This window comes from Stylophora pistillata, chromosome 9, assembly GCF_964205215.1.
Source record: "Stylophora pistillata chromosome 9, jaStyPist1.2, whole genome shotgun sequence".
In the NCBI taxonomy this organism is placed as follows: domain Eukaryota; kingdom Metazoa; phylum Cnidaria; class Anthozoa; order Scleractinia; family Pocilloporidae; genus Stylophora; species Stylophora pistillata.
This window is the reverse complement of record NC_142527.1, coordinates 13,603,856-13,630,200: the sequence shown is the minus strand read 5'-3', so window position 1 is coordinate 13,630,200 and position 26,345 is coordinate 13,603,856. Positions and strand designations below refer to the sequence as shown.

General features: G+C 38.8%; 3 pseudogenes; 1 reads left to right on the top strand and 2 right to left on the bottom strand.

The window, feature by feature from the left end:
* The window catches only part of LOC148723406 (uncharacterized), a 303,906-nt pseudogene that overhangs the window by 92,927 nt on the left and 184,634 nt on the right, over positions 1 to 26,345 (bottom strand).
* LOC148723431 (G2/M phase-specific E3 ubiquitin-protein ligase-like) lies at positions 12,929 to 16,412 on the bottom strand (annotated as a pseudogene).
* Positions 20,437 to 22,878, top strand: LOC148723430 (uncharacterized; annotated as a pseudogene).

Below are 26,345 nucleotides of genomic sequence, written 5' to 3'. Positions count from 1 at the left end.
TTGACAGCTTATTTTCAAACACCCTTCTTCCTCTCATCTACAATCCAACGCGCCTCACATCATACTCTGCAACACTAATTGACAACATATTCACCAACAACCTTACACATAACGTTTTTAGTGGCATTATACTAAATGATTTATCTGACCACTTACCTATTTTTGCATATATTAACGACGCAATCCTAACGTGCAGCACAGAAAGGAATTATGATGCGCACATTCAATAACGACAATTTGCAAAAATTCAACGAGCACCTTTCAAACGTAAAATGGTCCTCATTTTGCAACATGGAAGATCCCAATGAAGGCCTATAACGATTTTTATTGAAGAATACTCCAGCGTCTACAATGCCTGTTTTCCATTAAAGGTTTTCAAAGGTAAACAGGTGAACATGTTCTTTTCCCCATGGCTTAGCCCTGGACTTCTCAAATCAGTTAACAAGAAGAATAGACTCTACAAAAAGCTCATCAGATCACCCTCCACATCTTCTGAAACGAAGTATAAAGCCTACAAAAACAAACTCACCCATCTCATTCGCATTGCCAAAAAAAAATACTATGACTCCAAATTTGACAATGCCAGAAATGACCTCAAAACATCTTGAAAATTGTTAAACGAGGTTATCAACAAGCGTAAAAGTAAGTCATCTCTTCCCACATCATTTAAATCTGAAGGCAGAACATTAATGGATCCAATGGAGATCGCTGACAGATTCTTCAAATACTTTACAAACATTGGTCCCAACCTAGCTAGATCTATACCCAGTGTGAATCCTTCTTTTCGTTCTTATCTCGGTTACAACAAACATCCTTCCATTAACCTAAAGCCCACCACAACTGGTGAACTGGAGAGTATTTGTAGCATGTTCACTTCAAAGAAAGCTCCTGGCTCTGACAGTATCCCAATGCATGTTATTAAATATTTATTTCACCTCCTTTGGCAGATATCATCAATATATCTTTACTAAAAGGCATTTTACTGGACAAACTTAAAATCGCTAAAATCATTCCCATCTTCAAGGCAGAGGATCCTAGCTTTTTTGTAAACTACAGACCCATTTCTTTGTTGTCTAATTTTTCCAAATTTTTCGAAAAGGTCATATACAATCGCTTAGTAGAATTTGCCGAAAAACACAATATACTTTACAGCTGTCAGTTCAGATTTCGGAACAATCACTCAACATCGCACGCGCTAATTCATTTAGTGAATAAAATTGCATCTGCAATCGACCAACACCAAACAACGGTGGATGTTTTCCTAGCTCTTTCCAAAGCATTCGAAATTCTCGACCACCAAATATTGTTTGCCAAATTGGAGCACTATGGTATCCGTGACGTGGCTCTGCAGTGGTTTAAAAGCTACTTTTCTTTCTGCCAACATTTGTCCAATTCAATCAAGATTGCTCTCCGTTGAAAACCATCAAGTGTGGTGTCCCTCAAGGTTCGATTTTAGGCCCACTATTGTTTCTTCTATACATTAATGACCTTCCTAATGCCTCTGAATTATCAGACCCTCTACTTTTCGCTGATGACACCAGTATCTTTTATTCTCACTCAAATCTAATTGCTTAGAATCTATACTTAATGATGAACTCCAAAACATTGACGTTTGGCTAAAATGTAACAAGCTTTCAGTTAATGTAAAGAAAACCAGTTATACAATTTTTAAACCCAGACAGAAGAAACTTAACTTCAGCATTTCTCTCTCTTTTGGAGGTAAACCCCTACAACAAGCTAATGTAACTAAATTCCTTGGGGTCTATATTGACAATCATCTCACCTGGAAATACCATATCAGCTATGTATGTAAACAAATCGCTAAATCAATAGTTATTATATTTAGGTCTCGCTTTTCCTTATCCTCTGCAACCAATATCGTCTATTGTAACTCCATCTGGTCGTCCATATACGTATCTAACTTAAATAGAATTTATTATTTGCAAAAGCGAGCTGTGCGGGCTATCACCAACTCAGACTATCGAGACCACTCTGCCCCATTTATTCTCCAAACTAGGAACTTTATATATTTTCCAAGTCAATACCTTTGAAATCGCTAAGTGTATGTTTTCTTTCAAAAATAAGTTATTGCCCCCATTGCTTCTTTTTGTAAGGAATAGCCAAATTCACAACTATGATACCAGAACAGTAGGTAATTATACTTCAATTATACATCAATTATAATTATATATAATTATGTACGCATTTGTGCTGTACAAATGTCAAGCAGTTTACAATTCTCTACCAAGGTCCTAAAATTTGGAACTCTCTCCCTATTTCAGTCACTCGTTCGTCAAACTTTCTCAGCTTTAAAACGAAATTGCGAGTTTTTACTTAAATAATCACTGAATTGGCCAAGCCGCACATTCGCAGCACTTTTTCTTTACTTAATTTATTATTGTAAGTGAGGTGGCTCTCCCATAAGCCTGGTGGCTTCTTGGGTCCCCTCGACTTCTAACTGTTATTGCTATAATTAACTATTTTTTAATTGTTAAAATAACGCAAATAAAGATGATGATGATGAGTTGATCACGCAAACTAGCAGGCTCGCACATGACTTCATGTGACAAAAATTAACTAGCATTACCTTACTTCATCAGCTGTACACAAGAAAGAGTTATTACAAGTAAGGATTGAAGCACAATGTTTTCGCACGAAAAGTTTTTTCTGAAACAGAAAAACCAACCAGAACCCTTGATGTCTTTCTGTCAATGAAGTCAAGTGTTCCTTAAAGTATGTCATGAAGTCATAACTCCGAGAGAAGACTAAGGTGAATGGTTCGTCAAAATGGCAGCAAATTTGGACCTTTTTAAAATATTCCAAAACAATCATGTCTTCGATTCAAATCCCTTTATTTTTTTCCAGAAGTTTTTTGTTAAGAAGGTGTAGTTTCAGACAAGAAAATAAAAAATGTCAGGTCATGGACAGTAAACATATTTTTGGACTTTATTTACTATTTGCCAGACTTAAAAGAGTCCTTATATCTTGGAAAATAAAGATGTCTGCTTGTTATATTGCCAGGTGTTAGGCGGTCAAATCTTGTTGACTACAGTATCGTCATTTCTGGAGGAAGACATAAAAACCTTCATTTACGAAATGAATATGATTTATTAGTTCTCAGTTTTGAAAGACTGGTAAATTACTATAAATAATGCAACCAATGAGCTAATTTAGTAAAAATTGAAGATATTACATGCCAAGAAAAACCACTATGATGTGGTTTTACCCTTGGCAATCGCGATAGAAAAAAATTCTAAACCCAGGTCTATGGCTCTAGGAAAACCACTTAATGGAAACAATTCCATCAATGTTAAAGTAACCTAACCGCATCCCCGTTAGCTCAATGGATAGAGTGCTGGACTGTTGTGCGGGAGGTCAAGGGTTCGAGCCTCGGCCGGACCAACACTCAAGGTCTTAAAATAATTAAGAAGAATTTGCTACCTTTCTATAACATCAAGAAATGGTTAGATATTCTAGTCTTCTCAGATAGGGACGAATAAATGGAGGTCCCATCTCCTGCAGGGTTGGGGTAGGAGACGGTAATTTCCCACACACGAGATTACTTTGTAATGGATGTTCTCCCCTGGGGAAGGATGGGTGGGAAGGTGACATCGATAGACTGAAGCGGCTGCCAGAGGCGCCTGATATGCTGACGTCTGTTCTCAACTTTACACTGCACCTGCAATTCAGCCTTCAGGCTGCAAGTGGTCAGATATAAACTGTATTCATATATTCATATAAAGTGCTACTGAAGCGAAAATCAATCCATTGTAAAAACAATTAATTATTACTGCGATTAGTATTAAATGGGATAATAAGTTTTTAAGCCATGAAAACATTTTCTTCATTGTATTTTTGGAGCGCGAACACGGACAAGTTGCTGAAAAAAGTGCGTCCAGGTGATTTCCTAATTAGTTATGCATGTGACGTCTATGGTGGCCTAGCAGTGCCATAGCAAAATTCCCTTTTTTCCGTTTGAATTTGATTATTGTTTATATATTTTGCTTTTGTTTTAGTTTTATTTATTTATTTTTATTTCTATTTATTAATTTTTTTAATACATAGACATGTAAAAACCAACGATATAATATCCCGACGTTTTGGCGACTTCATGACGCCATTATCAAGGGTACGAATGAAAATAAAATAACAAATGCGAGTTCAAGAGTTACAACTAATTTGCATGGGGGAGGTAGCTACACAAATACTTTAGCACGGATAGAATCCGTTTGCACGTTCAAACTCGGTGTTAATTGTTTGATGTAAAGCATCTCGTTGACAAGACAATCGAATTTGTTCATGCACTTTTTGAGAACTTTGAAACAGCTAAGAAGGTCCTCAGGGACAGCACCCACGTGGTCGTTGTTGTAGTGCTTGCGTACTGAAGATGACGTGCTCTTATGGCTATTCACATGGGCATATAAATGCCCACGTGTGTAACCAACATAGCTCCCTGTATCGCACAGTTTACATTTAAATTGGTACACTACGCACTGTTGATTAACCAGCTGTGGTTTGGTTTCGCATTCTTTAAGGTCTTGGCCAATTTTCCGACTGACAAATGCGGGCTGGATTGTGGTTTGGAGCTTAATGCGAACAAACCAGCTCCTAAACTGTGCACCCCAAATTGAGACGAAAGTTTATGTCAAGCCTACTAATACTGGTTTACTTGTCCACTACCAGAGTTACGTTGACAACCGGTACAAACGAAACTTATTGACAACTATGCTCGATCGCGCGTACTGTTTGTCCTCTTCATGGCTTTATTTTTCTGAGGAGTGTGAGCGCTTGAAGAATTCATTCTCACGTTTGGACTACCCTCACCACCTTATCAACTCCGCCATTAACAGCTTTATTAACTCGAGAATTGCTGACCAGCAGCCATTGCAAGCATTGGGAAGATTGGCGAAAAATGATCTAACCCGAGTAGTCATACCCTTCAAGGACCAAGACTCCGCTAACATTGTTAAGACACAGTTGAAAGACCTTAGCATTAAGCATAAGTGCTTGACGAAATGAAAATCATGTCAAATCTTGTTTATGATAAGGTCACAGGCGAATTGATCGGATATGTGGATCTTGGTGACCCTGATGTCAACTTTGGAGCTCTGGAAAAACTAGAGATAGATAGATAGATAATAATCTTTAGACAGGGTGAAAACCACAGAAGTGGTTTTCAGAACGGCCCTGTAACTACCCACCCAACCCACCCCAGGGAGGACATCCATCACACAGTAATCTCGCGCGTGGGAAATTAACGTCTCCTACCCCAACCCTGCAGGAGACGGGACCTCCATTTATTCGTCCCTATCCGAGAAGACTAGAATATCTAACCATTTCTTGATGTTAAAGAAAGGAAGCATATTCTTCTCAGTTAATTTTAAGACCCTGAGTGTTGGTCCGGCCGGTATTGAACTCTCGACCTCCCGCACAGCAGTCTGGTGCTCTCCCAATTGAGCTACCCAGGTGGCGGTTCGAAAAAAAAAAAAAAAACTTGATGAGATTGCAACTCATGCTCTTGCCTTCCTCATCAGAGGTGTTTGTACAGAGTTGAAGTTCTGCTTGGCCCACTTTTCTGCCAATGGAGCTACTTCTGCCCAGATAATGCCATTGTTCTGGGAGGCTGTTACTATTTTGGAGTTAAACTGTAACCTCTGGATTATTGCTTCTACTTCAGATGGAGCCACACCAAATAGAAGATTCTACCAAAGGCATAAGAATCTTGATGGAAATGCCGACAGGGATGTGTGCTATCGCACGATCAATTTGTTTGCACCACAGAGGTTTATATACTTCTTATCAGATGCCCCTCATCTTGTAAAGACCACAAGAAACTGTCTGTATCATGCTGGATCTGGTACTTGTACCAGGTATGAGTTTACAAAACAATTTCAAGATAAAAAGCAAAAGGAATTTTACTGCGCAGGTGGAGAGCTGTTGGCCTTTGCTGTTCCAGTAACTATAGGGGCAGCAGTTACGTCCAACAGCCAATAGAATGGTTATGATCAGTACAATAGATTAATACAATACAATAGATGAGGATGATTAATACAATAGAGCTCTCAATTTTATTATGAATCGTAGGTGTTAATGATGCTATGAGATCATGAAACAGATTTAAGAAAATTGCCAAATGGGCAATCTTATATCCGTAACTGTTATTGGGCCAGTAAAGGACAGCAGGTGTCCATCTACACACAAGAAATCCCATCTGCTTATGGAGCACCTAATTAGAAATAATAAACTGGCAGCACATCAGAGCGGAAATAGAAAGCATCACTCGACAGAAACAGCTCTGTTGTACGTTACAGATCAGTTGCTCCAGGCTATGGATAACAAGAAAGTTTCCATCATGGTCTTATTAGATATGTCTAAAGCATTTGACAGTATTCGACACGACATCTTGTTATCCAAGCTACAAAATCTCGATTTTTCCCAGGGTGCGTTGAATTGGTTTCAGAGTTACCTTTCTAACCGACAACAGTGCGTTCGAATTGGTGACGCAGTTTCTAAAGTATTCCCACATGAGTTCGGAGTTCCACAAGGCTCTATTTTAGGTCCAGCTTTGTTTACAATCTATGTTAACGACCTCCTTTCTGTTCCTAAACGTTGTCTATCTGCCTCCTATGTTGACGATTGTAAATTGTATTTGTCCTTTTCACCTGCCGAATTACCCACGTCCATCCTTGCCTTAAACGAAGATCTTACAAGAATATCTCAGTGGTGCTGTAAAAACTCTCTTTTGATTAATCCGGACAAAACTAAGGTTCTAGCTGTTGGATTACCACAACTTTTAAAGAAACTGTCATCATTCAGTATAACACTTTTTGACAAGGAAATAACACCTGTGCCTGTCGTTAAGGACTTGGGTGTTCTTCTCGACACACACCTCAGTTATAACCAACATATCACTGAGATTGCCTCTAAATGCCTTTTTAAATTGTACCAAATTAACAGAATCAAGCACCTCCTGGATAGGAAAACACTTCTGTTAGTAATAAATTCATTTGTCTTTAGTAAACTCCAATATTGTTCAACTGTCTGGAGTAATACCAGCAGCAGCAATATTGACAAGTTACAAAAAGTCCAAAACTTTGCTGGGCGAATTATTCTGGGACTAAGAAAGTATGACCATATTTCGGATGGGTTGCGATCGTTGAAATGGCTTCCTATTAGAAAGAAACTCATTCTAAATGACGCTACTATGATGCACAAATGTATTAACAAGCTTGTTCCAGACTATCTTGCTGACATGTTTAAATCACGTTCTCAAGTCCATAATAGACAAACTCGATCATCTGGTGCTTTGGATATACCTTTATGTCGCCTGTCAACAGGGCAGCGCTCCTTTGCTTTCAGAGGAGCCAAACTCTGGAACTCCTTGAATGATAACATTAAGTCCTTAAAATGCCCCAGGAATTTTAGACGTCATCTTGCAAATGTTTTATTAAGTTGATATATTATATTATTGATATATATTTTGTAATTATAATATTATTGTATTTACATTCTCAATTAATTTATATATTATATTATTGATATATATTTTGTAATTATAATATTATTGTATTTACATTCTCAATTAATTTATATATTTGTATTTTTTTTTTTCCTTTTATTCTATTGAGCTGAAAAGCCCACTTAGGGAGCATCAATAAAGTGTATGTATGTATGTATGTATCTTGCATTTATATATGTTTTACATTTTGCTGTTATTAACTCCTTATATGATATTGTAAGTTGGCAATGATTTGTTGCATACATATTAATCTTGACTGATTATTGTTTCCAGGTATACGTGGAATGATGGTCACTACTTATTATGGCAGCACATGACCCAAATCTTTTATCAAGATGCAGAGAATGGCTTGAAGTTGCTTCCTAACATATGACCATGTTAAGCTGAATTCGTACTCCAGCATGCATGTCAGCCTGGCAGCTCAAGTGCTAAGTGCATCAATGGCAGCTGTTTTAAGATCATTTGGCCCTCCTGGTACAGCAGGTACAGCGAAGCTATGCGAAATGTTTGACTCTTTCTTTGATTGCTTAAATGTATGCAGTAAAATTGAACTTCAGAGGAAGAGAAAACCTTTCCTTGCGCCTTACACAGCTACTGATGATCCAGATTCCCTTGGCTTGAAGATGAGTTTCTGGGATATCTTAAGCAGTGGAAAGAATGCACACTCAACCGACCTGGGAATTTCACTACCAATGCTAGAAATAGAATGTTTATATCTTGGCAGACATATGAGGGTCTACAGATTACATCCTATTCAGTTGTGGAAGCAACCAAGTTTCTTCTTAATGAGGGTGTTGAATATGTCTTAACTGAAAGGTTCTGTCCAGATCCCATAGAAGAATATTTTGGCAGTCAAAGAAAACATGGAAGAAGATGTGACAATCCAGACATCAGAATGTTTGGGTACAATGACAACAACATTTGAATACAGCTATCTATATCATGCCAGTCTGGCAATACCAGGGGGAGGAAAGACAAAAGCAAGGCATGGGTCAATGTGACTGATGATCCTCTTCCCAAAAGGAAAAAAACACTTTTAGAGAGCAATTGTCATTTGACTGTGAAAAAATAGGCAAACTAATTGATAGTCAGTAGAAAAAATAAGCCCATTTTTTTCTTTTATCTTTGAATTTCAACTTTTACAAACTAATTGGTCTATTTTCTCATGCCTATAATATTATGGAAATCACTGCCTGAATGCATTGATTCTGATTTAAAGCCACAGCTACAGGAGTACTTCTCAGATCGAAACAAAGAGTAAACACACAAATAGTACTGAACCTGTTCTTTACTTAATAGATAAAAATTTTATGTTTCTAATGTTCTTTTCGTGCATTTTTGCACCAAAGAGTTTATAGTTTCTAACTGAAATTTTTTTTGATCGACATATCAGCCCCCCCTGAGCTTATAAGCCCTGAGCTTATAGGAGGAGAGATATGGTATGTATGTTGAAGTTGTCCGAAATAATAAATGATAATTACTAAAAGCAATTCAGTCTAATTTTGCCTTAGTCAGTTTCTGTAGAGGGTCTAATGATGTCTTTGCGAGGTGCTTTTCATTTCAGCTGTTTTAGTTTTATCTTGTGTTTCTGTATTATGTCCTTTGCAAAAGAAAATGAGCGAACTTTTACTTTTGTTTCATAGCAGAAGGGTCTTCTAATTTCCCAGCCTTAAGTACAGACATTGCTTGCTCAGTTTCTAATAATTTCTTTACAATTGCATGCTTGTTGTAAAGCTTGTGGAGTACAGAACCTCCAATGTACTGTAGTCCAGCTTTTTCTTTATCTGACAGTTTAGTCAATGAAACACACGTATGACTTTCAAGTAATTTCTCTTCAGCACTATGTGCAAGCATGATGTCAGCAACCTTAGTTGAAAGTAGGGTAGCAGCATTCCTTGATAGTCCTTCAAAATACTTTGCAGAATGCAAAGCAATATTTGATTAAAAAGCAGCATAAAATCTCTCAACGTTTCCAGAGTTGACTAAGCGGTTATATAAGTTCTGAATTTCAAAGAATTCTGATGTTATGTTGCAGTTGTAGGACTTGATTTCTTCTCTGGAAACACTTGAAAGATATTTTCTAGAAAAAAGCTAGAATAGGATTCTGGAATAAAGCTGTCATATTCTAGAAACTTCTAGAAAGCCCCAGAAATTAACAGAAAGCTGGAAACTGGTTTTGCAAGACAAACTCGAGCTCACTAATCAGTATGCCATTAGAACTCTTTTAAACATGGCTAAGTCAAACTCATATAGTACCTTACTTGACCATGTGGGACTGAAGACCCTAGAGCATCGCAGATATTCTCATGCTCTCTGCCTTTTTTAAAAGAGTTCTCTATTTCTTACAATGTTTATCATACTTGCTACTACTACGACCTTATATTAATGTCAATGCTGACACAGCCAAGATTATCGGGAGAAGATTCTATCGTTGATGAATGGAACCTTAGCCACTGATTACTCATTGAAACGAAGTGCCCAGGCAGTCACCATGGCATCGAAGTCCTCTGTAAAGAATGGCAATGACCAAGTACAAGTTGACCCTCAACTTTTATTTCAGCGGCTCATTATTGCCTGTGACAACTCCCACCATGAAGCATTATTTCAGTACAAGCTCTGCATGTATCCCACAACTCTTTTTGATTCCCCATTCACGTTAAGGCAGCCACAAACGCCAGAATTAACAGATGCACTGTGGACAAGGCTTACACCAGAGGCCACGATCCAGCCTAAAGGGAATGTACAATATGTGCTGGACGGAGGCGCTCTTCTCCATGGAGTGCCCTGGCAAAGAGGTTCTCCAACATACAAGGAAGTCTGCGACTTGTATTGCACTTACGTGCCAAGGAAATACGGAAGGGCGATAGCTGTGTTTGATGGGTACAATGAGATGTCAACTAAAGCTACGACACAGCGGAGGCGCACATCAGGGAAGGTTAGTGCCACTGTCACTGTCATGTCTTATTATGTCGTGTCTTATGTTCAGGTCATAGTGCAAGATCACGTGAAAATGCCACGGTGGAAAGCATTATGGCCAAAGCGAAATTGACGCAATTAAAGGGAGGTGAAGAGAGAAAGTTGAAACAGCAGCTGTTATTGTTAGAAAATGAAATAGCAGATGCCGAGGATGAAGCCAATTTAGCTTGAATAAGGACACATTTTTATCAACATTTGGATTCAGACAAGGGAAGCGAAGGGTCTAAAGAAGTGCCCATCATTGATGAAGCATCTACTAAGCCAGTTGCGTTGGAGGAGGTAGTACAGTACTCTGACCCACGAGTAATGGAGAAGCTTGAACAATTTATTCCTGAATCTTGTCGGTAAGAGGCTCAGGCACGTACCATCATTCCTGTTCCAAGTCCTGTTCCAGGACATCCCAAGATCAACATTGAATCCAAGGGCTCCTCCTTTCCCTCAGCCAAACAGTGGATGTGGAACTACATTCAAGTTTATTATTACTGACAGTACTAGTGTTCTCGAGAGGGCTGTCACTACCACGAACCTGATTGCTACGGGTGTAAGCCTGCCCCCCCCCCGAGGTGATGAAGTTTTCCGGAGATCCATGTGAGTTCTTCAAATTTAAAACACGTTTCCATCTCATGGTGGAGTCTTGAAATCTGTCTGACGAACAAAAGATGACCCGTTTGCTGCAGTTTCTCAAGCACAAGGGAAGGGCTGTGGCAGGCTTAGAGGGCATGCCTGGTGGAATAAAGAAGGCTATGCGATTAATGGAACTAAGATTTGGCCATCCTCACATGATACCCAAAGCATGTGTTGACACTTTAATTGAAGGACCAAACATTTCTCCAGCATGTGCTCAATGCAAAGGAACTTCGTGCACAAATTCTTTCAATACCGAAGGCGTGAAGACTCGGAAGGGTAGCATGTTTAAAAATACATTATATATAGCACATATAGAATTGAATTACTCGGGGTTGTCTGGTATAACACATTTTTGTCACGACTCTTAAGTGGCTGTCCATGTAAGAACTGACCACTCAAATTTCGGCCAATCACAGAATTCCCTCAAACTTTTACTGTGAGATATTTGATCTATGCTATCGGCAAAAATTGTATTTATTTGTTTCGTAATGCTATTTTATCAAGATTTTATCAACTTTTTAGCGACGAGATGCGAGGACGGTCAAAAACAAACGAAAGTGTTTATTTCAGAGTTAATTTTCAGCGTTTTGCTGGAGGCTCTCAACACTTCCGCATTTGTTTACATAGCATAAATCGGACATATGGTATCATTTTACATCTCTTCTGTTGATTAGTAGCAAAATATGTCAATTCTGACCAAACAATGAAGAACGGCGCTGTTTTGAAAATACCACACAAACAGCACTTTCCAAATTTGAGCTAGTGTGTTGTTGTTCCAAGATGCTTTTCTCAAAAGTATAACGGGATCTGGAGTCCTCACCACTGTCCATGTTTAGTACTAGGGCTGGTGTGCCAAAAACAACAAAAACATTTTTGGCAACTAGTCTTTTCAAGCTACAGGAGCTTGATGAACTTTACTGTCAAGTGGCGGTATTTCCGCATTAACTGAAACGTAAAATCGATTTAAACTGTTGACAAGTTCTTGTTGGCTCATGATTTTCCCGTCACGCTCCAGTGAAAAAAGGAATGGCTTTTCAGATCTGCCAGACATTTGGTTGATAAAGTTCCACCACTTGCGTCAGTCATCTTTCTTTAGGTGTTGAACTTTGTTCTTATAAAAGGACTTTTTCCTCTTTACTATTTCTTGCTGGACTTTGTATTTCAAAGAGCACCAGGCTGGGATGTTGCCGCTGTGAAATGCTTTCTGTCGGTCTTTAATCATGAGCTTGAGTTCAGGAGTTATCCATGGCTTATCTGTTCAATGCAGCTTGATGGTCTTTGCCGGGAGGATGGAGGATCTTCAAAAGATAGCACCAAGGATTATACTCGATACAGAATCATATACGTCTTTTACCTCTTCAAAAGATAGCACCAAGGATTATACTCGATACAGAACCACACACCTCTTCTGTTGTGCCATAGTTAGTACAGGGGACTATGGTTGTGCTTTTCCACAAATTTAAATGGCCGACTTTTCACGCAGAAACTTGTCTTGATAAAATGTGCATTATTGTAAAGAAGAATTGAACACACAGTGCCAGAGTATCTTATAGACTCCTTGAAATTGAATAGCTCTCGGCATTCACGTAATACCAGGTTTGCCAGCTTGAATTTTATTATGCCTACACACAAGTGAAAGACTGAAGGAGGAAGCTCGTTTGTAGTGTCTGCAATACAGGACTGGAACAGTTTAAATTGCAAAGTAAGGAAGCAGCTGAGTGTAAAATGTTTTAAGTGCGCCTTGAGAAAGCAATTTCTACAAGATCAAGCCCACTTGCCTTACTTGATCCATAATTATTATTGAACTTTATTATGTATTTATTTATTTGTTCAATTTTTATTACATAATTATTATCTAAATAAATAAATTCGTCTTTTTTAAAAAACCATCCAATAAAATTACATATCTGATGTTACAGTAAAAATACATTGATGGGAAAAATTACAATGATTAAATCGAATAAAAATGATTAGAAATACACATGGGGTGTTTACACAGCTAGACTATATTTAAAAATCAATCTATTAGAAAGCTATGTTTAAAACGTTCAGTGTTAATGCTGGGCCTGACAATGGATTTCCTTCGAATGTTTACAATATAGTCTTGCACCTTGGGAGTAGGCTTTTTAATGGATGGTCATCATGTTCGAGGTTATAAAAAAGGCGTCTCTCGCTTTTCTCCAAAAGTTCATATATGTTGTAATTGAGCGACGTATAGTGCCTCTTATAGCATCTTTTCAAAAACCTTTGAATAACAGTAAGTTTGCAAACATTTGCAGCATAAACTGAAAGACCGTATAATACTTTAGAACTTTAAATGTGTCACCAGTTTGGTATTTCATGATACTTTTATGCCATTCCAAAGCCCCAGCCCGTAGCTCCCTTAAAAGTCATCATATGTTTTATGAAGTACAGAGAGAGAGAGGGTACACAAACATGTGCTAGCCCAAGGAAACCTAGAAAGCATTGCAGATGTCTCTTCTGGCTCGTGCAGAAACAAAATAATATTTGACATGAAAGTCCCTGGGGAGGTAGTTGTTTCCATCCCGATACGAAAATCAGGATGTCTGACAAACTAACTGCAGCACACTCTTCTTCACAGTCTTGTATAAGTCCTGCCAGTGAGAGAGAACAAGGTTCTCAACCTCCCTTCTATCAGATCCTTCACATGCACAAATGACTGAGATGGCATCAAAGTCAGTCACATTCAATGTTTCAGGCTTAAAACAGAAGGCTTCCCTCATCACATTTTAATATTGCAAAATTGAGCCCAATACCCCTAGAGTACAAAGGCCCTCCTTGAAACTGTCATAAGCTGGCTGTGCTCTTCCCAAAACATGCCTTGAGTTCACAGTTTTCTGGATGAGGTTCACAATATCACTAGTTGTTTTAATCGCCTGAAATGTGCCAGCCATGTCAAACACTAAATCAAGGTTGGCATCACTGATGACCTGTTCACCTTCTGTTGTATTTGAAGCATTTAGTAATTTGTCAAGGGATATTTTTAGATCATAGTCACAAAATCTGTGGGTGAAGCATTAACATCCTGGATCCATTTTACTACACAATCATACCATAAGTGCGAGAGGCATTTCAATTTAGGACTCCCATGAACTAGTGACATAGCAAATGACTGCCCTGCTAAATACTCTCTCTCCTCTAAGCACCTCGCATTGAGAGATAAGAATTTAGAGGTGGCTCCCCCAACCAAGAGCTGGGAATTAACCAACCTTTTTGTTACAACTGTAAAGAATTCCCTTGCTGGGCCACCGAGGTCTACTGGACCTTCTGAAATGCCCATGTCATCTTTGAACTTTACAGACAGTTTGTTTTGGGGGTTAACTGACTTCTGATTGAGTGCTCTCTTGGCACCCTCTTATATGTGATTTCTACTAATGTTAAATTTACATGTCTCAGAATCTGTTATGATTGACAAGAGACTATGGATAATTTCCTTCAGCATGATGTTTGCCTCACTGGTTTCTGCTTTAGCTATACTGGGTAGAGCAGGCTTTTCACCTTTGGTGATACATTTATCATCAGAGCTGAATTTGTCAAATATAAGTGCTGCATATACTTCATCTGTGGACCTTAGAAAGATAACAAAAAATTTTGAAAACATAGATTAATAGCAATACTACTGCTGTTTCTGCTACCACTGCTACCACCACCAATAATAATGATGATGATGATAATAATAATAATAATAATAATAATAATAATAATAGTTTATTATTTGGACCTTCAGTGGAAAATCTCATTCATAGATTACTGTGGCTACCATGACTGTCAGTGACTCTTGGCATTTCGTCCAAGGTATGGCTCAGTTCCTGAAGTGGCTCAGGACAAACTTGTAAATAACATCCCAGCTGCCATATGAACTTAATAAGCGCATCAATTTTATTACTGGCAGAAAACTGAACTGACAACTTTTATAAAAATACCTGAAATCCCCTATCAGTGTAGCAGCAGAAGAGGCAGAAGGCTGTGACACTGGGACAGAAGAAGATTGAGTCACTGGTGGAGTTTCAGTACTTGATTGAGGAAATGAACGGCTCGGATCAAATGTGGGAACAGTCAGCTTGAAGAAGTGAAAAAAAAGTATTATTAATATTGCAACTCGTCCTTTGGTGAAGGTGCCTCAATATCATGTTTCTGTAACTTCCATACTGTTGACTTGACTTCGTGAGCAAAGATTAAAAAGGTAGTCCACGTTGACATCGGCTGCAGGCACGTTCGTGGCTGACCAGACCAATGCAGGAAAGGCAGATCCGCGGGCAGTATCTGCAGAGAAAGGTGGTGTCAGGAGTGAAGGTGGAGGCTTTCCTCCTCTGACGCTTGTCTTTAAGTACCTTACGTCTATCCTTCTAAAATTGAGCAGTGGCTTGGTTATTGTGTGGCGCCAGGTACCATGGTCTTATAGAGACTGACTGTTAAAATACCAGACAGATTTGCATTGATGACGATAATAAATTTTTTATGTCTTGGTATCACTTAACATAAGCCTTAATGATAAATTTGACAAGTTTCAATAACTTAAATCCCTGTGCCACGAGAAATTTATTTGAAATCCATTATTACATTGCACCCCTCATTAGTACACATTCTAACTTACCACTGAGGTATCATCTCTGAAATAACACCAAACTAAAAAAATATCTTTCATCAGAAGAAAACCATATATGTGGGATTCACTCAGCTCATCCTCTCTTGGTTAAAGATAACATGCATTATCCTTTAACAGCCTGTTGTGTTAACCTCATAAAATTACAGACAAAAACAAAGCAAAAATTAATAGCATTTCAACTTCATAGGGCCATAGCCACTTGCTACAATGACAAATCAACAAATGAATGGGGTAGATGTGAATGACATTTTAGTTTTTTCTAATACTACCCAAGAGGAAAATATTTATTAACAGAAACTTGTCAAATGCACAAGAGGGAGTAGTGAGGGGTAGCAGAAAATTACAAAACACAACTAAATAGTTTAAAGCAGAAACTGGGGTAGTAAGAGAACTAAGTTGGACCACCCAGATCTCTTCTAGATCCCTCAACTTGTAAATTAATTCAGGGAATGAAAAAAAATAACAGAGACAAAAATGAAAGCAACTACTTTAACAATGAGGAGGTCAAATACACTTGCTACTGGTACTTACCTCACTATCATCATCATCACTCTCAATAGAGATATGTCCAATCACTCCTGATTCCTTCTTATTACTAGGGACTGGAAGGTGAGTCAATATAAAGTGCTCCCTGTGACGCCAATGGAAGTACCTCAGGACCATTCCACTGAAATGATGAAACATTTGGCATCTTTAGCTTTTTTGCCCCAGATACAGTGCTCAAACCACCAAAAAGAGACATTGAATTCATACAGCTAATCACCACTTGGATTTAAGTTACCATAAGCTTAACAACCCTCTTTTAGTTAAATGGGATGAAGTTGTTGAAACAAAATTACTTAGCACTTCATACTCTACATAACAGGTAGATTATGGTCTCCAGATAATGATTATCTCAATGTTTTAGCATAATTACGCTAAGAGAAATTTCAAGTATAACAGTAGCTATCTTGAGAAACACCTTTTGGCAAGCGGGTTGCCCAGCCAGTCAGATTGCAGGGCTTATGAAGACTGTGTGTTGCCTAAGCAATCAGATTGCAGGATTTACAATACCAGTGCTGGTACATTGGACATTTAGTTATGGAATTTCGTATCGAAGGGTTGTACCTCAATGTAATTCTTGCGCATTAGACAAGCTTTGCATATACACGTGAACATTGAAGAGTAATTGAAGAGATGATATCAGTACTCCGAAAATACTGAGTCGAGTCGAACCTTAGACCTTCGAAATCCGTGCTCAGACACTGCTTCTCTTTTATTCATGACTTCAAACAAGATCCCTGGTCTTCGTTTTCGTAGTACGAAAATGAAGACCCTGCATTAGCTAAAAGAATTGCTTACATTTTAACGAGAATTTTCCAGCAGAGAAAGCTGAACGACCGTCAAAATCTATTCTAGCTATGAAATACAGTAGAAGATGATTATTTATTGACAGAACCGAAGAGTCATTTTTCCCATACAGAACGCATTCTCTGTTATTCTGTCCCGCAATGCTAACTATAAATCAAAGGCGGCTAGCGTTCGAATTCTGCCTGCTGTTCCAGAATAATATGTGTTGTAAGTTTACCCGAGGAAACCCTCGAGAATATCAACACCAAATTGACTCGCATAGCGAAACAGAACAGACAAGACGGGCCGTATAATAACATGGGTAGTATAATAATGGGAAGAAACGCGTGAAGTTTAATGTATTATATTATTTACTAAGCGTTGTTGCTGTTTAATGTGTGTTTAAGATGTAATTTCTACGGTTTTCTGTTACTGGGTCTTCGTTTTCGTACTACAAAAACGAAGACCGGGTCTTAGGTCTTTGTTTTCGAGGGTCTTCATTTTCGTAACTCCCCCTTAGTCTCCCTTAAACAGGTATCATCGCTGGCGAAGTCAGTATGAACATCGTGGCGTCTCAAACGGCAGTTGCGCCAGGCAAGGCATGACATTCAAATCTAGAAGGAGGATGGAGGCCGAGCTCTGGTTTGAAGAGTTTGTGGAAACACTTCCAAACAGAATGCCCGATGTTGAAAGGAGGGAGCTACCCTTGTGCATGATGATTATGCAAGTGCCCGAAATGTATGCTGAAGGAACGACAAACCCCCTCAGCCTAATGCATTTCGGGCGCATGTGGGAAGAGGAGTTCAGGGACGTCATTATTCGGAAGTCAGTGCAACAAATGTGCATTATCCAATTCCCATTTCTGGAGAGCACACGAAACACTCTGCAGTAACTTAAACCATATTTTCCAAGTGCGGGGTTTGCCTGCTCATCACAGAACACTAATGAGGTATCTGTAGAGAAGCGTAAGCGACGACGCCTTGAAAGAAAATGGCGAAGAACCAGGCTGCAGGCTGATCGACAAGAATATAATCGTCAGTGCTGCGTTGTGAATAATTTGATCAAGTCGTTGAAATCCTCTTACTACACTACCATCATTACTGAAAACTCAAGTGATCAACGGGTTTTGTTTAATACAGTATCAAAACTACTACAAAAGCAATCAACTGCACGGTATCCATCATCTTGTAGCGATGCACTAGCTAATTCTTTCGCTGATTATTTCATTGACAAGATTGATCGTATCCATGCCACACTAATAGAGAAGAATTCTGCGCAAGGTAATGATGCTAATGAAGTGACTCTTGGTAACTACGTGGAATGTAACTCTGTGTTTTCAGACTTTATTAATGTCAGTTATGAAGACATCAAGGGACTTGCATTGAGATCTATTAATAAATCCTGTGTACTTGATCCTCTGCCTGCAGTGGTAATGAAGGAATGTTTCAATTTACTAACTCCTGTGTTGACTAACATAGTGAATACATCTTTATCTACTGGAGTTATGCCTGATGTCTTGAAGATTGCAGCTATGACACCGACTTTAAAGAAACATAATGCTGATTTCACTAAATATGAAAGTTTTCGACCTATTTCTAATTTGAAGTTTGTGTCTAAGCTTGTGGAAAAAGCGGTATGTGTCCAGCTTACAGACTATATTACATCTGGTCTTTCGGAAACGTTTCAATCCGCATACAAGTCATTTCACTCCACTGAAACAGCTCTACTGAGGGTTCAAAATGACATTCTTTGTGCTTTAGATCGTAATGAGTCGGTCATACTGGTACTTTTGGATCTGTCGGCGGCGTTTTATTCGGTGGACCATACTTTTCTAGTGACAAGGCTGTCTACTTGTTTTGGTTTTCAAGGAACTGTGCTTAAGTGGCTGAAATCATACCTGTCTTCACGTAAGCTGTTTGTTAAAGTTGGGAATAGTCATTCTTCACAACGTGCATTGAAGTGTGGTGTCCCTCAGGGATCAGTTCTGGGCCCTTTGTTGTATTTGTTATACACATCACCTATTGCGGACATAATAAATGATCATGGACTATCATACCATCTATATGCTTACGACACCCAATTATATATTACCTTTAAATCTACCAGCTTGAATGACATCCAACAAGTGAAGTTGAGAGTGGAATGCTGTGTGAGGGACATTGATGAATGGATGATAAGAAACTATCTTAAACTAAACCAGGACAAAACGGACCTTGTAGTCATCAGTTCCAGATACCATCCCATGCCTGACATCGGTCACATTACTGTTGGTTCTGAGTGCATTGCACCTCGTGACTCTGTTCGTAATTTAGGGGTTCAGTTTGATAGCATATTTAGTTTTGAGGAGCACATTAAGAACATTTGTAAATCATCATTCTATCATTTGAGAAATATTGCTAAAATCCGCAAGTACTTAAGCCAAGATACATGTAAAATCTTAGTCCATGCATTTATTAGTTCGAAAATTGATCACTGTAATTCCTTATTACATGGCCTTCCTAAGTATCTGTTAGCTAGACTACAGGCAGTTCAGAATGCTGCAGCTCGTGTTGTCACATTGACACCGAGGCATGTTCATATATCTCCTATTTTAATTAATCTTCATTGGTTACCAGTTGAGTTTAGAATAACTTTTAAAGTCCTTTTATTGGTATACAAGGCCCTTCATGGCCTTGCACCTTCCTATATTTCTGACCTTTTGAATTTTAAAACATACTCTAGGTCATTGCGTTCTTCATGTAAAGAATATTTAGTGGTTCCAAGAAGTAGATTGAAAACATATGGAGACAGAGCTTTCTCTATTGCAGGACCTAAATTGTGGAACGATTTACCTCTAGAGATTAGGAAATGTGCTTCAGTGGCAACTTTTAAGCAATCCCTTAAAACTTTTTTATTTAAGTTAGCATATAGGTTATGAGATTCGTTTTGTTTTGAGATGTTTTTGATTTATATAGTAGATAACTTAGGCTATATTTGAATTATATTGTATATCGTAGATATTTTATATTACATATTTTTATATTTTATATTGTTATTAGGTAGCGCTTTGGACAATTATTGGATTTTAGCGCTATATAAATAAAATTATTATTATTATTATTATTAACATGTTCGATGCACATAGGATAAAAAAGATAGAGTGTCTTGGACACAGAGAAAACAGTTATATGGATTAACAAGCATGATTTTAAGATCAATAGTTGATGCTTAACAAAGTAGATAAATGGATATTTCTAGATGACTTAGAACGTTACCTTTGCTCAGCAGAATGGTACTGAAGCATTTTGCCGGGTTGAATAAGAAATAACCCAAAATCTCCCTTCGGTTGATTTTACAGAGGTGAACGCAAAATTATTACAAACATCAGAAGAAAGTCGTGAGTTACCCGGATAAGTATTTATCCATCATTATCAACGGAATGGATCAGAGTAAAACCCATTTCCCACACTTGAACCAGTGCTCAAAGGTAATAAAATTATCGTTAACTAACAATGCCATGTCAATTTTCTTTAGAAAATAGCAGCCTTCTTTAAGTGAAATGGATTTTTTTTCAGTTAGAGGGGGACAATGAGCACTTTCTTAACAAGCACCCTTTCACATGGAAACGACCGAGCATTTTACTTCATTGATTTGATGCGTTGGCCTCAGGATGCCAATCTAACGACCAACGCGTTGACATCAACAATCAGACAAATCATTTCTCAGGTGAAATATTGCTTGACATCTGTTTTGCACTGTTTAAAGAATGCCTTTAACGGCTTTTTAAAATGAAAACCTAATATCTTTCTCAATGTGTTCTTTACTGTAAAGCGTGGAAAACTACCTCCACTGTTGTATCTGCAGTTAGACAACTGGTACACAGGGACTGCAAAAACATTCACATACTTGGATTTTGTGGCCTACTAATGAAGGCAGGAGTGTTTAAAAAGGTATTGAATTGTTTCTTGATCTCTTGAGTTCCTTTTTTGCACAAATTGTCTTGCAAGCCATTGAACTGGATTTTTAGAAAGTCTCGTCCTCGTGCTCTTTTATTTTTTTAAGTTCGACTATCGTATCTGATATTTGGACACACTCATAAAGATATTGATCAGGTTTACCAAGCAATGTTTTTTCTTTCTCGTTCTTAATTAATGACCAATAACGAAAAATTTCCCTCATAAGGCATTCACAGGAGGTCTCATTGATAAGTTACCGCTCCAAATTATTAATACAGATCGGTTTTTTATAGAATCAAAACACAGAAAAAAAAGTTCGCTTAAGTCCTGAAGTAGTCACTTCTGGAAAGTTTAAGACTAGGTTTACATTAGAGGAGAGTTTTCCGGAGTCGTGAATTTTGCCGGATTCATCAATTTTCGAGTATTCGGTTTCGTAGGCGTTTACACTGAAAGGATATTCGGATTCCCGACCGTTTACACACTATGACAACTCCCGGAAAATTCGAAATGGAATGGTTACCAAGGCGTGTTCTTTCGTCGTTTGATCAACAAAGTGAAAATATGCCTCCCAAAAACGGCTTGAGTAGATCCAGATGTCACTGAGGCAAATTTGAGTTGGACAGATGCCAAGCCATCTATGTCATCCGCGATTAAGTGTGGCTGACGTTAAACTTCCTTGCAATAATAACTTGTGTTTCCTCAGAAATACTGCGGTACACATGATAAAATTTATCGCCTGAACCTGCAACAAGATTAGGCGACTGGAGACCGCCAGCAATGTTAGCACCGGATCTTCCATTTTGGTTTCACCGAAAAAACTCAAAAGATTGCAGGCGGAAATAATATCCGCATTCGAGATAAAAAGCGGTTACACAACAAAACTTTCCGGATTCAAAGTTCCCACTTTAAATTCCGGATTCAAAATCTCCGGGGACACGACCAAACCGAGGAGTTTTTATTTCGGATTCGTCCACTTTCGTGTAAACGGCAAAATCAATCCGGTACCAAAACGTTTTGGATTCATCATGAATCCAGAACAATTTTCTCTAGTGTAAACCTAGTCTAAAAGTGTTGCACAAAATATTTCGTAGCACAGGGATAGAAAGTTATAACCGACTCTAATGACTGAAAAATATTTGTTATCTTAATATATATAGATGTTCAGCAGAATCGATGAAGCACAAAGAAGGTCAAACGCAGTCACCTTAGATCAACTGCGGAATGTCATTCCCAATTCCTATACGCCATCACCATCGACTGTCTACAGGGAAAATATCTTTGACAAAGTTGTGGCTACGACCATACATTGCTACGCTGAAACATCATAGCAATCCCCATGCATTCAGATTCATAGTGAACGAGCAAGGTCAAGTAGAAATGTCCTATAGGAATTGGGCAATGGCCATTAAGAAGGAGTGGCTGCCAAAGGAAGGTCCTTTTCATATAATGGAAGTGATGCCAGAGGGTTATCTACCGTTGTTGAGGCCTGATAATTTATGCACTCTGATTTGCACTTAGTGTTTAATAGTTCTGGTGCCAGAGTGTTGTCCCAGGGAGTCTGGGGACCAACCCCCCTTTTAATGAAAGACATGACGAATCCAATATTGAAAATAACAGTCAGCCAGAGATAATGTAAAGAACTATAAGATGTATGAAATGTTACGGGTTTTGCTGCCTTTTTTGTCAGTGGGCCCTGGGACCCACTCGGTCAGTTTTATTTCCCAGGCCTGTTCAGTTCACAGCTTGTGTGTTGCGTTTTATAGTTTTGGTAGGTTTCATTTTAATTTATCACCTTAGTTTCTCAGTTCATCATTCATCGCAGTACCATCCATGTAAGTTTTTGTCGTTCCATTGTCGTATTTTCTGTTTTCATTTCATCGTTTTCTGTATTTTATTTACATGTAGTTTCACAGTTCGACACTGAAGGAAAATAAACCATCGATTTGTATACTCTTCGTGTCTTGGTTGAACACTATGCTAAGAATGTGATATGGAACGCCCTACGACTTGCAAGTTACATTTCGTTGAACTCTCAAATGTTATTCTATATTTTAAAAAGAATCTGTATTTGTTTTTTTAGTTTGACTTGGTTCCTCTGGCAACTAGTACGAGAATAAACGGGTCACCATACATCTGTAACCTTCAAAGCTACATTAACGCTTCACATCAAAAGCGCGATTCACACCCTTACCGCTGAAATTATGGAGGGGGCACTGTAACAGGTAGCCATTCAAATGTCTCCATTAGAGCTTAACTGGTGGAATGAATTTGTTAAAAACGAAAGAAAAAAGAGGGCACTGTCGGAGCACATGACCAGTGATGACTATGAAATAGCTGGGTCACACTTCGACCTCACGTCTATGAGAAATGTCTCCGTTAAAGGCTGGAAAACCTGAACAAGATCATGATGAAGCATACCAAAAACGCGAAAAAGCCCTGAAAGAGTTGATCGACAAAAAAAAATAACTTCCCTCCCGAAAGTCTCTATAATTTTAATTACTTTTCCTTTTCGTGAAGAAAAAATCACGTTCATAAAAAGCCTTAAGCTCAGGTAATGATGATGCTTTCGTTTGCACATAGTTAATCCAGGGGAATGGTTATGAGTACCGGTGTCACAGTGAAATGTGTACCCCGTGATATATGTACCCCTGCACACATATCACTAGTGATATGTGTACACCCTCGAAGATGGCGGCCAGTGATATGTGTATCCCCCAGCCCCCTCCCCTCCAAAAAATAAATAATTATGGCTAACTTGTGTTAATGGACGCAAATCGTTCACTCGACCATCTTCCACAATCAGAACTGTAAAGACACAACTCGCGAGTCTGACAGTTCTTATGGGCCAGTAGCAAGCATCAAACAATCTATTGGAAATACAAAGGAATCGAAATTGTCATGTAAACAAAAATATATCTTGGGGATACACATATCACTGGTGACTGCAATCGTATCGGCTTTGTCGCCTGTCTAGCACTGAAATTACTTGCTCCTAGCTCCTTTACTGGCTAGTACGTAAGTGCATGAAATATTTCACCAACTGACAGCAAGTTTTATTGATTCCCAATCATATGTGTCACTGACAAATTTAAAAAGTACACAGGATGACATCGCACTAGCCAAGGGATACGTATATCACTGAGATCTCGTTCAGTGATATGTGTATCCTCAACATATCTCGGGGTTATGCATATCACACAAATCCTAGTAAGTGATATGTGTATCCCTTGGTAAAGCAAGCGCTGTTGTCTTTCTAGCAAATTACTAGCTAAGCTTGTATATGGCTAGTAAGTGTATTATTGATTCCAAATTGACAGACGACAGCAAGTTAGTCAGGGGATAAACATATCACTGCAATCGCCGTTCAGTGATATGTATGTTGAGGCTATTCCTCAACAAGGTTTTATGTTAGTCCGTTCCGTTCCTCAATTTTTTTGTATGTCAGTAGACCACAATCCTTCAGTAGTAATTTTTTATTTTTGAGCCCCTTTATGCTACGCACGTGGAAAAGCGCTTGTGAATGAGTTAGCTTCGTAAAAACTGTTTTCTTTTCTTTCGTTTACCGCCTTTCATCATGTGGTTTTTACGGCTCCCTGAGCCTCATAATTTATGATGAAAGGGTGACCGGATGGTTTTCTAAACAATGGAATTCTTCACCGTCATTAAATTCGATGAGTTAATGAGCTGTTCTGTTGTTATTCGCCATCAACACCACTATATGTGTCCAACCCGGACATTGTTGTAAACACCACATGGTTGTCATTGCTTCTTGCCGTGGAATTTGTGCTTATTTACGCTGTATGTGACCTGTAACTGGAGAATCGCCGATTCATCGAAAGAAATCCACATCGTTCAATATTTTTGTCATGTTGCAACGTGGAATTCTCCATGAAAGGTTAGAGTGGCTGGTAAGATCTCGCCGAGGACATTTGTAGTCAATTACAAAGGTGTGTAAAACGTTAGATGAAAGTCTTAAAGATTTTGGAAACATTGTTGAGGTACAAACTCAACAAACTCAACTTAATACCGCATGGGAGAAATACTGTGCGTGCTGTAATAAATATGATGATTTGCTTGACACTTCCTGTGAAAGATATCAGAGTGTTTTGAAAGACCGTGACACTCAACGCGTAAGGGTACAAGCTTACAATGAAAACATTGAACAATTTGTTACTGATGCTTCCGAATTCTACAATGCTCGAGTGTCTGAAGAATTAAAGGAGAAAGGGGAAAATTCCCAACCGGAATCTGTGAAATCCGGAAAAAGCTATTCCTCAAGATTGAGTGTATCTAGTTTGAAAGTGCGTGAAGCTAAAATCCAAGCAGCAAAGGCAGCATTAATGCAGCAACAAGCTGAAGAGAGAAGTAGAAGGACAGTTGAGCTGGAGGTGAAAAGGGTTGAGATGGAAATAAAACAAACTCAATTGGAATTCCAACATAGACTGGAACTAACCAAATTGAAAGCTGAAAAGGAAGTTGTGGCCGCAAGGGATCAGGCAGAACTAGCCAAACCTGAGGTATTTCTGGCAGAACAAGAAATATCTGAACTGACAAATGAACAAGAGGGTATTAAATGGTCTTCGAAAGTTGAAGAATTTTAACCAAAGAACAATCTGATGCTACCTCCGGAAGTACCAATCGCCTCTGCCCTCAGTGATTTCTAGTAGCCTTACTCCTGCGCCTGTGTCAGCCGGCAACCCGCGTCTCACATCTACACCAGCGGTAGAAAACCCCGCAGCCACTACCTCCATACATGCTACTGGGGGAGTCTGCTTTAGTGATCCACTTCCGGTTCCAAGAATAAAACTTAAGCCAGTCATTGGTGAGAGTAATGTGTCCAAACCCATCAGAGATGATTGTCAAAATGAACCTAAATCACAACCATTGACTCCTGTGATCGCTATCAGTACGTCCTCTTCAGTCACGCCTAATGTGTCTGGTGCAACTGCGAATGAAAGCCTTGCAGGGATTATGTCCTCAATGGAGAGGATAAGCGCTTCCCATGATCTCCCTCATGTATGAGTCCAGAAGTTTGATGGCTCGCCACAACAATATCCCGCCTTTCGTTAGAGGTTCAAACAACTGGTTGATGCAAAGCCACTTGATGATGCTGTCAAAATGACCCACCTATTACAATTCCTGGAGGGACCTGCGCTCCTCGCCGTTCAACGGTATGAGCCATTACCAGGTGCTTTATCAAAGGCGCTTAGGACATTGGAGGATCATTTTGGTCAGCCATTCCAAGTGGTGAAAGCATCTGTGGAATCCCTCACAAAGGGACCTGTTATACAACCTAATGACAGGGACAGCTTGCAGCGATATGCAGATATGG